At 40.4% G+C, this 16,421-nt stretch overlaps 1 protein-coding gene and 2 pseudogenes across 4 annotated transcripts in view; 2 read left to right on the forward strand and 1 right to left on the reverse strand.

The window, feature by feature from the left end:
• The window catches only part of LOC143691273 (prostaglandin-E(2) 9-reductase-like), a 62,675-nt pseudogene extending 56,232 nt beyond the window's left edge, over positions 1 to 6,443 (forward strand). Inside the window, exons 8-9 of the transcript XR_013179432.1 lie at positions 3,715 to 3,797; positions 5,051 to 6,443. The product of XR_013179432.1 is annotated as a prostaglandin-E(2) 9-reductase-like (transcript). The remainder of the gene's footprint in view (positions 1 to 3,714; positions 3,798 to 5,050) is intronic.
• Positions 1 to 16,421, forward strand: part of LOC143691274 (aldo-keto reductase family 1 member C23-like protein) — a 460,654-nt gene that overhangs the window by 348,065 nt on the left and 96,168 nt on the right. The gene's annotated exons all lie outside the window — the stretch shown is intronic.
• LOC143689720 (B box and SPRY domain-containing protein pseudogene) lies at positions 13,233 to 14,314 on the reverse strand (annotated as a pseudogene).

The following is a 16,421-nucleotide window of genomic DNA, read 5'->3' on the forward strand; positions in this document are numbered from 1 at the left end:
GTGATTTGTTTTTTCAGTTTTTCTATTTCTTCTTTATGTTTAGCCCATGTCCTCTTCATGTCCTCCCTCAATTTATTGATTTCATTTTTGAAGAGGTTTTCCATTTCTGTTCGTATATTCAGCATTAGTTGTCTCAGCTCTTGTATCTCATTTGAACTATTGGTTTGTTCCTTTGACTGGGCCATATTCTCAATCTTCTGAGCGTGGACAGTTATCTTCTGCTGCTGGCATCTGGGCATTTAGTCAGATTTCCCTGGGTGTCGGACCGAGCAATGTTGTAAGATTTTTGTGTGAAATCTCTGGGTTCTGTTTTTCTTATCCTGCCCAGTAGGTGGCGCTCGTGGCACACGTTTGTCTGCGGGTCCCATCATTAAAAGGTGCTGTGGGTCCTTTAACTTTGGAAAACTCTCGCCGTCCGGGATGTTTGCTAGCCGAAGCGGCTTGAAAGAGTGCCAGCCGGCCCGGGGTCCGAACGCGGGGAGGTTCGCTGGCCGCTGCAGCCCAGGAAAGCGCCCGTCCGAATCTCCTAGTCGACCTGGGGTGCCAAGCTTGGCAGGAGGGCGCCAGCCACAGCGGCCCACCCAGGAGAGTGCACGTTCCCAGGGAGTCGCGGGTTTGGAAGGGCCCCCCTCCCGTCGTCGCTCTCCGCGGCCTGGGGATTTCCGATCCAATTCTCTCAATTGGTCCGGGGGGCTGCGCGTGGTGTGGGCGCCAGCCCCTGTGGTTTGAGGGGACTACCTGTCCAATTCTCCCAGCCGGCCCAGGAAGGAGGAAGGGAGTGACTCCGGCCGCTTGCCACCCCACCCGGTGAAGCCTGCGCCCCTCGGCGATCTCACCAGAGCGGGTTCTCTCAGCCAGCCAGCCATTCCAGGATGGGGTACGCTGTCTTTTTTTGGTCTCTGTCGTGGCTTTTGGAGCTTTTCTGTATCGTTTCTACTCCCTTAGTAGCTGTCCTGGAGGAGAAACTAAGATCCGCGCGTCTTACTAAGCCACCATCTTCTCCAGAAGTCGTGACATGACTTTTTGTTGTCATTACAAATGGGATCATTCTCTGCTTTTTAAATTTCTAATGGAGTTTGTGTAAGATTTGGATTATTTTAGTTTTCTTTATTAATATTGTACCACATACTGTGTTATTTCCTTTTTTAACATTTTTTAATGTGAAATATAATGTATATACACAAAATCAAGATATTTCAAAGTACCTTCCTTTATAATGAGTAGCTAAAGAACAGATTTCAGAGTTTGGTATGGGTTACTATTCCACAATTTTAGTTTCTTTCTAGCTGCTCCAAGACACTGAAGATGAATAGAAATATCAATACAATGAATCTGCAGTCATACTCCTTGGTTAAGTCCTACCTTATCTAGAATAACTACTAGATAGTTATTTCTTCTCCTTTGGTCCTCCCCCCAATCTTTAAGGGTATTTGGGCTATGCCCATTCTAACTTTTTCATATTGGAATGGCTTGTTGATAATATGGGATAAGGGGATAGACCTGGTTGATGTTCTCAGAGAGGTTAGCCCCTCTGGATTTCAGGACTTAAGTGGCCTAGGAACCCATCTGGTGGTTGCAGATTTCAGGAAAGTGATCTCAGTTCATGAAATTTTTGTAGAGTATCAGATAGAGCCCTAGGTTTTCTTTAGGGTTGGCAGGAATGGTTTGGGTTGGGGGCTGGCAAACAATGGTAATTAGCAATATCTTGCTGAAACTAGCATAAGAGTAGCCTCCAGAACTTCCTCTGAACTCTGTTTGAACTCAGCCACCAATACCTTAATTTGTTACATTTCTTTTCCAACTTTGGGTCAGGTTGTCATTGTCAATCCTACTGTGACGGAGCAAGTATCACCCCTGGAGTCATGTCCCAGGTAGCCAGGGAGACTTTTGCCCCTGGATGAGTGGGGGGAGGGTAATGATTTTACTTGCAGAACTGGGCTTAGAGAGAGAGAGAGAGGCCACATTTGAGCAACAAAGGAGGTTTTCTGGAAGTAACTGTTAGCCATAAATGTAGGCTGACTTGTTTCTCTGTTACATAAATAGGCTTCACAAGAGCAAGCCTCAAGATCAAGGACTTGGCCTATTGACGTGGGAATCCCTAGTGTTTGAGGCAGTATCAGGGGTTTTGCCAGTGGTAAAGTTTAATATTTTCATATTTTTTTCTCCTCTCCCTCAAGGGATTTTTCCAATAATTTTTTATTATCTGCTCAACAAGCTCTGGGATAAGTGCCAGTTTGAAACTATTATGCACCTCAAAAAAGCCATCTTTTTAAAAATCTGATCCAATCTTGATGGACCAAACCTATTGTTCAGGGTGATAAACATTGATTGGATGGTTTCCATGGAAATACAATAACACTCCCAGTTGTGGGTGTGACCTTTTGTTTAGATTACTTCCATGAAGATGTGATACACTCAATTGTGGGTGTGGCCTTTTGATTAGATGGAAATATGACTCTACACATTCAAGGCGATTAGTTTGCTAGAGTCTATTTTTGAGAAACCTCAGATACAGACACTTGGAGAGCAGTTGCTTCAGAGCTGACAGAGACAGCTTTGAAGATGCAAAAGCAAATGACCCTCGGGAAACTGTTTGAACCCAGAATGTGGAGAAAGTCAAGCAAAGCCAAGAGATGAAACCAAGCCCTGGAGAGGCCAAGAGAGGAACTCCAATGGGAAACAGAGGCTGAAATCAATAGACTCCAGGAGTAAGGGATCAACAGCCAACAGCCACATGACTTCCTAGCTGACAGAGGGTTCTGCATGGCTTTAGCCTTTCTTGAAGGCAACCTTTTGTTGATAACTTTATTTGGACATTTTCACAGCCTTAGAATTGTAAACTTGCAACTTAGTAAATTCCCTGTTTAAAAGCCATTCCATGGTGCATGGGTGGTTCAACAGTAGTATGCTTACCTTCCATGAGGGAGACCTGGGTTGACTCCCAGACCATGCACCATGAAAAAAAAGAAGAAGAAAATAAAAAAAAGAGAGAATGGCCCAAATATAAAAGCCATTCCATTTCTGGTATATTGCATTCTGGCAGCATTAACAAACCAATACAGGATGTATCCAGATACTATATTAAGTTAATTAGAGTTACCACCCATCATTCCCATTCTGGGCTACATGTGTTTAGGCTGTTTAAATGAGCCATACAGACAGGTTGTATTATATTATGTGCCACAGAAAATTTAGGTTTTGGACAAAATATACTTCCCTTCCTTTGGCCTTATTCACTAAGGGAAGTTCTAAAATACAGACAATGTCATCCTCACCCCCGTATTCTGATTTACCTTAGTCCTGACCCAATTGGCTCTGTTCTTGTATCTAATCTAAGCCTGGCCTCTTTTTAAATTTTTTTTAAATTGTTTTCTTTTTTAAACAGTTGTATGCAGCAATGCTAACTTTAAAAGCTGTAGAACTCCAACTCTAAATCTTAGGTGTCACAAAGGTAGCCAAAGTTTCAGGGAGATACCAGGTCATACATAATTAGCACAGGATCTCAAAATCTAGAAATAACTTTTACATTCTGGACTACATATGACTGCCATGAGAACTTAAAATCTAGGCCCCAATTTTCCTTTAAATATTTTCTGAAAAAGACCATACAATATTGTTCTTTTCATATCTTTTAAATAATAATGATTTCTATGGTTTATCCAGATTGAAATTATATGTTCTAAACTAATAAATATTTTTCTACTTCCCTAATAGGTTTTTGAATTTCAATTGCCAGAAGAGGACATGAAGGTCTTAGATGGGATCAACCGAAATCTTCGCTATATCCATGTTGAATTGTAAGTGACAAAATCATGGCTTCTTTTCTGTCTACTGATAAAAGTAGGAGTCCTCTAAAAATTGGTCTCAATACTGGGAGGGCAGAGGCCAATATGAGAGAAGGATGGGACAGTAACTTTCTTAAAACACCCAAGCTGAATTCATTCCAGAGTTTTGTTTAGTAACTCAGCAGAGGGGTAAGCAGGGCCAGGGTCAGCTTGGATGTCCACAAGCACTCTGCACTCTTCTCTCCATATAACTTTTCAGAGCAGCCAAATGTCATTGCAGAATCTCCAACTTCTCTACCAGACTCTCATTTCTACAGCAATACAGTAGAATTAAACAATGGAAATTTCAAACGTAGCTCAATTAAATTTTCTAAAACTGTATTAATGATCTGCTCCTTCCAAACCTGCTCTGTTTCTTACCATGATAACAGAAATTATGAAAAGCTATTGGAGATTTAATTCATAATAAAATCATGTGGTAATATATGCTAAGAATAACAATGATACTTTAGTACTCAAAAATAGGTCTATATTGTCCTACCATTGCTAATTATTGTGATGCAAAAAAATGAAAAATAAAATTAGGAATTATTGCAGGAATCAGGAAAATGATAAGAAACAAAAAAAACTCTTACCCCCAACTATATATTTTAGTCATAATAATTTTTCTATCACTTTGTATTACGTACTGTTACTACCATACAGAGATCATACTATGGCATCATAATCTCCGTGGTTATGAGGTGATATCTTTTACATTTCACTCTGTCCAGTTTTATTTAGCATATCACATATTGTAGTCATTTAGTAAATAATTAATGAATTATTTAAATGAAAATGAAATTATTATCACAGCAATGTGAAGCATCTTAAAAACTTGTTACTGCTGAATGTGTACCTAGAGTTTTTGTTTGTAAAAGAAGAATCAGTTTCTGCCTTCAGTGAGAAATCGAAATTTTAAAACCAGAAATTACTTTCTTTTATTTACACATGGAGGTATGCGGGGAGAATATATGTGATTACCTGCAGAACTCTGACGATGTGTATTAAATTCCACGCATGTGAATATAATATGAATAAATAATTAATTTTAATATAAACTTTACTCTATCATCATGTTAATGGCAGTAAAGAGGTAGACTTTATAGCTAGTAAATAAAATTTAAAATTTTCACCATAATGTCAGCTTTAGAGTAAACATGTTTGTGTCACCCTAGAAATGCAATCATGGCTTCCCCATTATCCACTGTTCTTTCTCATTTTAGTGCCATTGGACACCCTGAGTATCCATTTATGGAAGAATATTAACAGGCAGAACTTCACCACGCCTTCTACCAGGAGCTCCTGTGTGCACAGAGTGATGCTGGAGCATCTCAGATGCTGGTGCTTGGAGACATCACCTCTGGTGTAGTCTATGCTGCTTAGCAACTCACACTCGCCTAAATTCAAATCTATAGGAAAGGCATTAAATTGCGGCTTTGCAAAACAATTAAGATTTAATTTTACACAAAGATTTTTATATACTCCAGGCTCTATCTCTGTTGACTTCTGTTTTGTTTCCTTCTGTTCATTACAGCCACAACTAGATTTGCCTAGAGATTGAGGAAAAGCAAGGGAGATCACTGAAATAATATACACATTCCTGGGGTGAGACCAAAGGTGGCATTTGCATTCTGTTAGTAAAGCAGTTGGTAGCAAGTATGCTTCAGTCAGTGTTTCCTTAGCACTTTGAGGAACATCCCCGTGCTATATAGTTGTGAAGGTGAGGCACATGTCAAAAGGAACATCAACACAACAAGTCCTCCCTTGGTGCAGCTCAGAAGATCAGAAATCCAGGGAGTCTGGGAAGGAGAGATTACTATGACTGATGACCAAGAAGCCAGGAAGGAAACCAGTCTGAAAGGATGGACTCAGATACGTGCATTCAGCAGAGGGAGTAGAGCACATTCACTCATAAGGAAATATTATCAAATGCTTTCTTGAGAATGTTATAGGCTTAAATTAATTCAAACATTTGGTCCTGGACAATTCATTGACATCAATTCCATGCCTAAGTATTAACTGGAGAGCCAAGAAAACATATATTCACACAAAGACTTTACTCAAATGTTCATAACAACATTATTCATGGTAGCCAAAAACTGGAAACAATGCAATTGCCCAACAACCAGTGAATAGAATAAAAAATGTTGAATATTACTCGATAATAAAACAAACAAATTAAGCAACAACATAAAAAGAACACCGAAAAATGAAAAAAAACAACAACAAAACGCCCAAAAAACAAATTATTGCTATCTATAACAAACAGGATGAAACTCAACTCATTTTGCTAAATGACAGTGACCCATCACAAACAAATACATATTGTATGATTATGTTTACATGCAACTTCTGGAAAGGACATACTCTGTAGACATAGAATAATTCTGAGGTTGCTTAAAACTGAGGTTGAAAGAAGGGATTGCTTGCAAATGGGAACATTTTTGAAGTGATGGAAGGACTCCAAAAAAATGGATTGTGGTTATGATTGCATAACTTTATCTGTTCACTAGAAGTATCTTACTATACAATCATAATAGATGTACTACATGACACGTGAATTGTACCTCAATAAAGGCACTGAATTATATCCATGGATTTTGTCATTGCCACTATTACTCTTACTATTCCCATTCCTATTTCATGAAGAAATTATTATTCCCATTGCCATCCCCATTACCCATTACCCATGACCATTGCTATTGCTGTTTTGTCTATTACCCTTGGCTTTGCCTTTGCCTTTGTCTTTGACGTTGACGTTGACTTTGCCATTTCCATTAGTAATTATTATTTCTACTATTCACCTGAAATCCTGTGACATGAAAACCAATAATAGATATTGTTCCAGGAGTAAGCAGCTGCACTAAGGAATCTCCTCTTGGTTTGGATAGGTGCTTTTGGGTGGGGGCAGGAGGGCCCCTGCGTTTTCTCCAGTCCTGAGTGTGTCCTTACTCTCTTTTGGACTCTAGATGCCTTCTCTTTGTCCACAGTCCATGCATGTATGGTATCCACATCTTAGGGAAGATATAACTCATGATGCAGAAAACAGTAAGTCTTTTGTTCTTAAAGGGTCAGCTCTGTTGTATGAAGCCTGAACATATTCATTTTATGGCTTATTCTCCTTCAACTAACACAAATCATATGACACGGATTCCTAAAAAGACCCCCGTGAACAATGAGGGCTCCTAGATCAGACCAGAATCTGCAACCTTAGAAAAGCCTGATATTCACTGTTTCCTGCATTTCCCAGGTGTTTATGGCCCACCAGGCCAAGGCCATTAGCACTCCAACTCCTGAAATAGTCAGTGGTGGAATCATCACCACAGAGAGCTAAGACACTCTGCTTGGTCTTATAGGCTGTGGGTGGGGAAAGACCATCATTGCCTGACATGTAGATAACATATATTAATACTTATATAGCTAAGTATTAGCACTTAATACTTAATATTTAAATATAACTTCTGGTTGGTATGTGACCAGAGGATGTATAGAACTCTGCAGAGCTACTCAGAAATTGATATGCTGGGGCCCTTTAAGGGAGATACTAAATTTAAAGCTCAGAGGTGGGGCTGTTTTTTAAAGAAATAAACAAATAAAAATGAATACACCCTCCTAACCCCCCCAAAAAAACCTATTCAGGCTAAGTGATGTTGTCAGGATTTGTACTCTATAAATATAGATTATAACTTCCTAAACTCATTTCTTCTTTTTCAGGATTCTTAGTACCAATACCTTGCATTTGAGTGTGTACAAAACCTTGAACCTTTCCATGGTTCCAAAGGAAAATGGCTTTTTTCCCCTTCTAGAGACTATTTATGATTGCTTAATGATGAGGTTAACTTGCCCTGCCCTTTTTCCCTACTGGAATTGTGTTGTGCTAAGCTGTGAGTCAGGAAACATGACAAGCCACTCACCCCATCTTCCCTTGCTGTCCTTCACCACGCCACCAAGGCCATGAATGAGTCCTGGACATGGGCTTTTATATTTTCTGGGCAGTCAGGAGAAAAGTGTCTGTCAGCAAACATGAGCAAGAATGACTCTACCTCAAAATAACAGGACTTCTCAAGATCTGTTTCTCCCATTTTTTTGTTCTTGTAATGAGATATGGCAACTCTGTTTTCTGAATTTCCCATTTTTCTTGACTACCTACCAAAGCAGATGCTCTATTCATTTTTTTTTCTTAACATGCTGAAGTCCATTTATTACTAAGTCCCATCTGAAAGAACAGGGGGATAGATGCATCATTGAGCAGCATGGAGTGCTACAAGACCAGGCCCAAAACAAAGTGGTCATTTCTACTTTAATAAATCAAAAAATAGTTAAGTGGAAAATGATAAATATTGTTCTAGTTTGCTAGCTGCTGGAATGCAATATACCACAAAAGGAATGGCTTTCAAAAGGGGGAATTTAATGAGTTGCTAGTTTACAGTTCTAAGGCTGAGAAAATGTCCCAATTAAAACAAGACTATAGAAATGTCCAATCAAAGGTATCCAGGAAAAGATACCTTCGTTCAAGTAGGCCAATGAAGCTCACGGTTTCTCTCTCAGCTGGAAGGGCAAGGGTAAACACAGTCAGAGTTTCTCATCTGGAAAGGGACATGGCGAACACGGTCAGGGTTCCTCTCATCTGGAAGGGTACATGGTGAATACAACATCATCTGCTAGCTGTTTCTGCTGGCTTCCTGTTCCATGAAGCTCTCTGGGAGGTATTTTCCTTCTTCATCCTCAAAGGTCACTGGTCATGGACTCTCTGCCTTGTGGTGCTGCAGCATTCTCTGCTCTCTCCAGATCGCCCATTCTTCAAAATGTTTCCTCTTTTGTAGGACTCCAGTAAACCAATAAAGCAAGACCCACCCAAATGGGTGGAGACATGTCATCACCTAATCCAGTTTAACAACCACTCTTGACTAAATCACATCATCCAGGGACATGATCTGATTACAGTTTCAAACATACAGTACTGAATAGAGATTATTATACCTTTATGAAATGGGATTTTGTTTAAAGCCTGGCTTTTCTAGGGGGCATACATCCTTTCAAACCAGCACAAATATGTACAAAAAAGTTCTATCTTTCCACCTGTATTAGTTTGCAAGCTGCCAGAATGTGAGATACTAGAACTGGGATGGCTTTTTAAAAGGGGAATTTAATAAGTTACAAGTTTACAGTTCTAAGCCTATGAAATTGTCCTAATTAAGGCATCCATGGAAAGGTTTCTTAATTCAAGGAAGGCCAATGGGTCAGGAACACCTCTGTCAGCTGGGAAGTCATGCAGCTGGTATCTGCTGGTCCCTTGCTCCTGGGCTCTGTTGGCTTTCACCCTCTGTTCCTGTGGGGGTTCCTCACTTTGTCCTCCAGGGCTGTCTTTCATCTCTTGACTTCCCTTGGCTGTCTTCAGATTCTGGCTTAACATCTCATGGTGATGTCTGCTGGGCTCCAAGCATCTCTAAACATCCGTGTCTCTGTTCTCCACATGTCAGCTTCTGTGTCAGCTCTGCTGTGAGGTTTCTGTCAGTTCTGAGGCTTCTGTCATTTCTGCTCTCTCCAAAATGCTTTCACTTTTAGACCCATCTGGAATGGGTAGAGTCACATCTCTCTCCATATAATCAAAGGTAACACCCACAATCGGGCATGCCACATCTCCATGGAGATAATCTCCATGGCTCCAAGTTTCCAACCTTCAGTGTTGGATTAAGATTAAAAGAAATGACTGGTCCCATAAGATTGGATGAGGATTAAAACATGGCTTTTCTGGGGTACATAATAAATTCAAACCAGTATACCTCCTCAGGGTTGTCTCATATAAAATAAGAAAGGTAGTCAAGAGAAAAATTTTTCAAGTTGCTCTTTTATCTTATTTGTAACTTATTAAGTTTCCTTTTTTAAATACTTTTTTCAACTTCATTATGATTTGCTTTACTTTTGTGGGAAGAAGAGGATGATATTCAGGATGATATTAATTGGGAACACTATTACAATTCCAGACTTTCTATCAAATTGATGTGTTCTAATAAAAGTTTGGGATTGCGGGTGGGCCGCGGTGGCTCAGCGGGCAAAGTGCTTGCCTGCTATGCCGGAGGACCTCGGTTCGATTCCCGGCCCCAGCCCATGTAACAAAAACAAAAAAACAAAATACAATAAAACAAGAAAATGTTTAAAGATGTTTCCCTTTCTTCCTTCCTTCCTTCCTTCTATCCTTCCTTCCTTCTCTCTGTCTTTCCTTTAAAAAAAAAAAAAAAAAAAAAAAAGTTTGGGATTGTTTGTGACTAAAATAAATGTGAAAGGTCAAATTAATATTAATAAATTTCCTCATTTATGCAATATGTGGAGCTAGCCCTTGAAATTTATTCTTTCAGTGTCGACTCTATTTCTAAATGTTCATTTTCATCATGCATGAGTACAGGTCACTCTCTATATATTCCATAAACATTCACTTTGTTGTATTATTATGAAAACTGAATACACTAATTTGATTTTTATGTAATTAGTTACTTTAGCTTGAATTTAAGATTACATAGAAGTAATAGCTTATCACAAGGAATCATCATCAGTATGAGCCAAATGTGATTTAAACATAAGAAATTTCAAACACCATTCATTCATTGCTAATGTTTCCAGCTCTTTTGTTTCCTTGAAAGAAAGATCAAAGCAATTACACTTTAATAAATATTGTTCTGAGTTAAAAATTAATTTGAAGTATGATCTGAACCTGGATTCAGTCTTTCTCTTACCAGGACTATAAGAATAGAACTAAGTTTAGCTTTCATACAAAATGACATGGATGAGAAAACAAACCTAACTAAACAAACGGCTGCAAAATTAGCTCAGGCCAGTCACACAGACAGGAGAAAGGGACGGCCTGTGACCTAAGCCCAGAATTGGTGCCAAATCCTTATCTGAATAAAAACAAGTCTAAGCAAGTAACTACCATGGTTACTGGGAAGTAAAACATAATCAAAACTGGGAACTGTCTGTTAGTCAGACTGCTTGAATAGGTTATAACCTTTGGAGTAGTGAATCAGCAGAGAAATAGGATAGGGACCTGCTGTGTATTAGGATTGGGGAATAAATGCTAACGGTTTCTGTCACTTTGCGCACCGGCCTCCACATTTTGGTTGTGCACTCTTTCTTTCAAGATTGTAAATAAATGCTTTTTTTCTCCACAATTAGGTGAGCATTCATCCTCCTTCAGGCAGGGCTCTCTCTCCAACAACTCTGGGGGCTTGTCTGGGATTCCTCGTGATACCCCTAAGCAATCTAAAAAAGTTCAGTTGTCAAAGGAACTAAGTAAGCTTCTTTTCTTACTTTCCCCCTAGATTTGAATTTGCTCCTCTTTTTCAAATGTGAGAGTGAAAGGGACACCAATTGAACCAGAGCACAGGTCCCTTTCCAATCCTCAGTCAATATTGTTTGGAGCATGCCTTTCCACAATACCACCAAAGATCTACTCGGGGTGTGGTTAAGCTGGAGAAATTGCTACTACCATCCTAAGGTGTATCCTACATTTGGGTACATGAGGCCATGGTCCTAAGATCCTGGACCCCTCTAGAGAGACAGGCAGAGTTGTTTCCCAGACTGAGGCAGGAAGCCGTTATGGCCTTGACTTTTCCACTCTTTACTGGAGGGAAAAAAGATACAACATACTATAATTTTCACCAGGAATAGTATTTTGAAAAATGAGTACTATACATTTGAATTTGTCTTCATATTTCTCTATACCCTTTGGAAAGGGCACGCGATATGAGCCATCGGTCGGCCTATTGCACAAGCATAACAGTTGCTTTTGTTTTGACTATGGATTGTATGTTTAATCCATTCCATCCAGGCATCTGTATCTCCATATCCTGTTCTGTCTTTATGATTTGCTTCAAGTCTTCTGCCTTGACTATCCTGCAAATGTGGGGTCATTTTGAGCTAGGGAACTAACCCCTATTAGGTCTCACTGGGTTCTTCTGAAGAGCTAGCTGGAAGGGATGTTGTTAGGGAAGATTCAAATCCAGAGAAACGGGAAATAAAGAAGCTTACTTAGTTCCTTCGACCATCAAATTTATTTAGACAGTATAGGGGTACCACAAGGAGGTCTGGATGAGTTTAAAGCTAGAAATCAAATGACTGAGGGATATGAGTCATTCTTATTTTGGTGGATCATGGTTGATAAAAATGTAGACTGTATTAATTACGTATGCTAGAATCAACAAAGATTTATCAATTACACAAGAGATGCAGTGAAGAGCATGTCGAGACAACTACAAGCTGCTAGTTGGATGATATGGGAAAATAGGATACTCCTAAATATGATGCTAACTGAAAAGGGAGGTGTTTGTGTTATGATTGGAAGTAGTTGTTATACATTCATCCCCAATATTACAGCCCCAGATGGAACTCTCACCAAAGCTTCTCAAGTCTTAACAGCCTTATCTGAAGAATTGGCAGAAAGCATTAGTAACACCTTCATGGAATGGTTAGAAAGTTAGTTCAGAAAATGGAAAGGGTGGCTCTGTCATTTTATTTATTTAATCATTATAGCTAGTTGCTAACAGTAATGAGGTGTTGCATCATCCCATGTGCCCAGGGGCTAACTCAAAAATTTATTAAGACTACCCTAACCAAGCAAATGCCTGTTCAATACAAATAGAACAATTTGTACCTCCTTAAAGAAGAAGAACCCTATGGTGAAAAGGCTCTTAGCAAGTTTGAAAAAGAACTAAAATACGAAAGCTAAAAAGGTTAAAGAACAAAACGAGGGGGGAATCTATAAGAAAAGAATTAAGTTTACTTTCATGCAAAATGACATGGAGAAGGAAAAATGAAACTAAAGAAGGGGCTGCAAAATCAGCTCAGGCCAGTCATGCAGATGGGAGAAGGAGACAACTTCTTACATAAGCCCACAATTGATGTCAAATCCTTATTTAGGTAAAAACAAGTCTAGACAAGTAATGACCAGGGTCCCTGGGATTGAAAGCATAATCAAAGTGAGAACTGTGTGTTAGTTAGACTACTTGAAAAGGTTATAATCTTTAGAGTATCCAGTCAGAGGAGAAACAGGGAAGAGACCTGCATGTAAGGGTTAGGGAATAAATGTTAGTGGTTTCTGTCACTCAGTATACAGTCACCACATTTTGGTTGTGTCCCTGTTCCTTCAAGATTGTCCATAGGTTATTTTCTTTTCCACAACTGGGTGAACATTTACTGTCTTTCAGGCATGGCCTTCTTTCCAACAAAGACTGAAAGTAATAAGGTTAGAAGTAGTGTTTGGAGTTCAAATTAGGTTGTTTAACTATTAAAGTAAATGATATGTTTTCAAACAAAAATAAGGACACACACATGGGAGAAAAGGATAGTGGGTAGAAAACAGGATCTGAGAAGGTGTTGGGGACCTGGGCCAGGCCCCTCTGTGGGCAAGGGTCAGTAGATGATGGAAATGGTCTAGACCCCACAGCAAAGATTGGGAAGAGGGGCCCCAGGAATGGAGCATGGTGTGTGTGCAGCTCGGTGCCCAAGGCTGGGTCATAAAACAGCAGCTCTTGTGCCTGCAAGTCCAAGCAGCACACCCAGCCAGTCCAGGCAATGCAGCAGCCCCAGGGGCTCATGATGCTCATCATGCAAGAACTGCAAGTCCTGGTAGTGGGGGAGAAGACCCAGGAGAAGGCATTGTGGCCAAGATGGGAATCATGGCCAGAGCCCTTGTGGGACAGCTGGCTTGAAGCCACACCCACCTTATAGGCAAAGCTGTTCTGGATGTTCACTATCTAGGCATGCATCTTGGCTTGGAAGTAGGTGGTAGTCAGGGTAGTAGAGCAGTAACCAAAGCACACTAGGCCATCTGCACAGACTTTGGGTTTCTTGCCACTGAAGGTCAAGGTCCTTCGATCATCTGATGTTTGCAGGATGGGGCTGACAACCCTTTTGTCAATATGCATGTCCTCCATGCCTGTGACGGACCCAAGAACCACAAACTGGGTCAGGCACAGGAGTGCACCTCCAAGTGCACCTCTCACTGAAGTTTAACTTCTCTAACTCATGGGGATCCAAAATGCCTTTGCATCCTCAGTCCTCCCAGAAATCTTCTACTCCTTCTGAAGGAGCTGGAGGTCAACCAGCTGTGTGAGCATGTCCCCCAGGCTGGAGTGGATAGCATCAAGCTTCTGCAGTGCCCCAGTCCAGTGTATCCTTGGGTCAGGATACTCCAGTTGGCCTGCTCTTCTTCCCCATGCACTTGTTCCAGTAACCATTTGTTCTCACTCTCGCACAGATTCCTCACCAGACCCAGCAGCTGGTTGACCAGCTCCCATGCTGCTCTGGCAATGCTCATGGCTCTCTGGTTCTTCCATGTTAGGACCTCGCAAGACCTCAGCCATGTACATGCTGATGCCAGTACTCTGTACATGCAGCCTCTCACACTGGTCCACAACCTTGTTCTCCAGTTCTTCCTCTCATTTCTCTGTCAGACAGATGCGGTGCTCATGGCAACAGCTGCCCAGCCCCATGCACACAATGCAGACTAGCCACTGCTCTGCACATTAGAACCAGTGCAGAAACTGGCCTTCTATCTATCCAAATGTTTCATTCTTGAGAGGCTGGCACCTGCTCTTTTTCATATTCTGGAAATGCAGTGCTTCCCTTTTGGATGAATTCCTGAAAAATAAAAAGGAGGGGGGTATTGTTAAAGCTCTTTTTGTTTTTCTCTATCTCTACTATGAAATTGATTTTCCTAAACATTTCCCATACCTAATGGCAGGATGTTTCAGATGACATCAAATACTAATACAAATGTTAATTGTGTCCAAGTAATTGGTGAAGTACATTTTGGTGAGTTCGATTTTCTTTCTGGTTAAGTTTTTCCTCAATAATTTTCTAATTAGCATAGGAATCATCCTTTTGGAAACTGAACAAACATAAATATATTCATAATGTAAGGAAGTCCCAGAGAAACTAACCAAAAGTGGTTTAAGCTTTGATACTATTTGGTTGACAGTGTAAGAACTCAAAAGTATTTTATTTCAACACCAGTGAATATTTGATCCAATCTTAAATAGGAGATGGTGGGTATTTAGCGACCATCTGAAGTTGGGTTTGGGGTGAACAGGAGGGCAGGATTTCCAGTTCATTGGTATAGAAGTGCCAACATTGTGAGACAAATGTGTAAAAAGCTCTCTCTTCTTCAGATACTACTGTGGAATTAGCAGCTTTGTCAACATCAGGCTTTTCAAGGTCAGTAGTTCCTGGGGATTTGTGGAGAGATGGGCATGGCCTCTGTGAATTGTTGGAAAATGAAAAGAGGTTCCTCTGAGGAAAATATGTGCTGCTGAAGCAGCCCCATGATGTGTCACTGCCATATGTCTGGGTGTGAGGAGCCCATGCTCTGTCTCCCCCAGGGTGCCTCCCCCATCGGCCTTCAGCCCTTTTCTCAAGGACAGATGTGGACAGTTCCTGCTGTGTGTCCTCTTGTGACCCAGGGTTTTTCTGCACAGGACAAGAGTTTATAAAATCATCAAAATGGTCCAAAGAGGCTCCCACTCAAAGCTTTCCTAGAAGGATAGTTTTCCTCTGCTCCACCTTGCATTATTTTATGACAGCTGATTCAAGCATTATTGTGCTAGCTTGAAAGTGTTTTATACCCCAGAAAAACAATGTCCTTTTATCCTGATTCAATAATGGAGGGTGGAAAGCTTTTGATTCAATTACTTCCATAGAGATATAATCCACTCAATTGTGGGTGTAACATTTTGATTAGATGGAGATGTGACCTCACCAATTTTGTATAAGTCTTGATTAGTTTATTAGAATCCTTAAAAGAGCCAACACAGGGAAGTATTTAGGAGAAAGCTTAGACACAGACATTTGGAGATGCAGAAGAAAATGTCAGAAGGACCCGCAGGATCTGTCAGAGCTGTCTGAAACCAGACGGTGGGAGAAGAGCCTGGCAGACATTGCCATGTGCCTCTCCATGAGATGCTAAGCTAAAAGGTGAAACAAAGAGTTTTTGCCCTGTTGCAACTAAGCCAGGACCCACAGATGCTTAGAGAGGAAACCACAGATATCAGAAGCTAGAAGCAACAGTACCAAGAACAAGCACCAGCAGACACCAATCACCTGCTTTCTCATGTGACAGACACCATCCTTTCCTTCTTCATCAAGGTATCTTTCTCTGAATGCCTTAGTTTTGATATTTTTGTGGCCTTAGAACTGTAAACATATAACTTCATAAAGTTAAAAATGGATTTTTAAAAATCCCTTTTCTTAATGCTGTGTGGCAGGGTCACATTTCATTATTTTTCCATGTGAGTATCCTGTCATTGCTGCACCAATTGTTGAATTTTTGTTTTTGTTTTTTTTTTTTTGGAAGTTCATGGACCAGAAATCAAACCAGGTCTCCCTCATGGCAGGTGAGAATTCTACTGCTGGACTACACTTGGACCCACTTATTCCCTCTTAAAAACTGTTCCATTTCTGGTATATTGCATTCTGGCAACACTTAGAAAAACCAAAACAGTAATGATGTAAAAATGATAAAAAGTGGTAAAGGCAACCTTCTTTATTAAAAAATGTTGCTTAGCCATGATGAACACAGGAATTTTATGCCATGTTAAACTG

This window comes from Tamandua tetradactyla, chromosome 7 (assembly GCF_023851605.1).
Source record: "Tamandua tetradactyla isolate mTamTet1 chromosome 7, mTamTet1.pri, whole genome shotgun sequence".
Taxonomy (NCBI): Eukaryota; Metazoa; Chordata; class Mammalia; order Pilosa; family Myrmecophagidae; genus Tamandua; species Tamandua tetradactyla.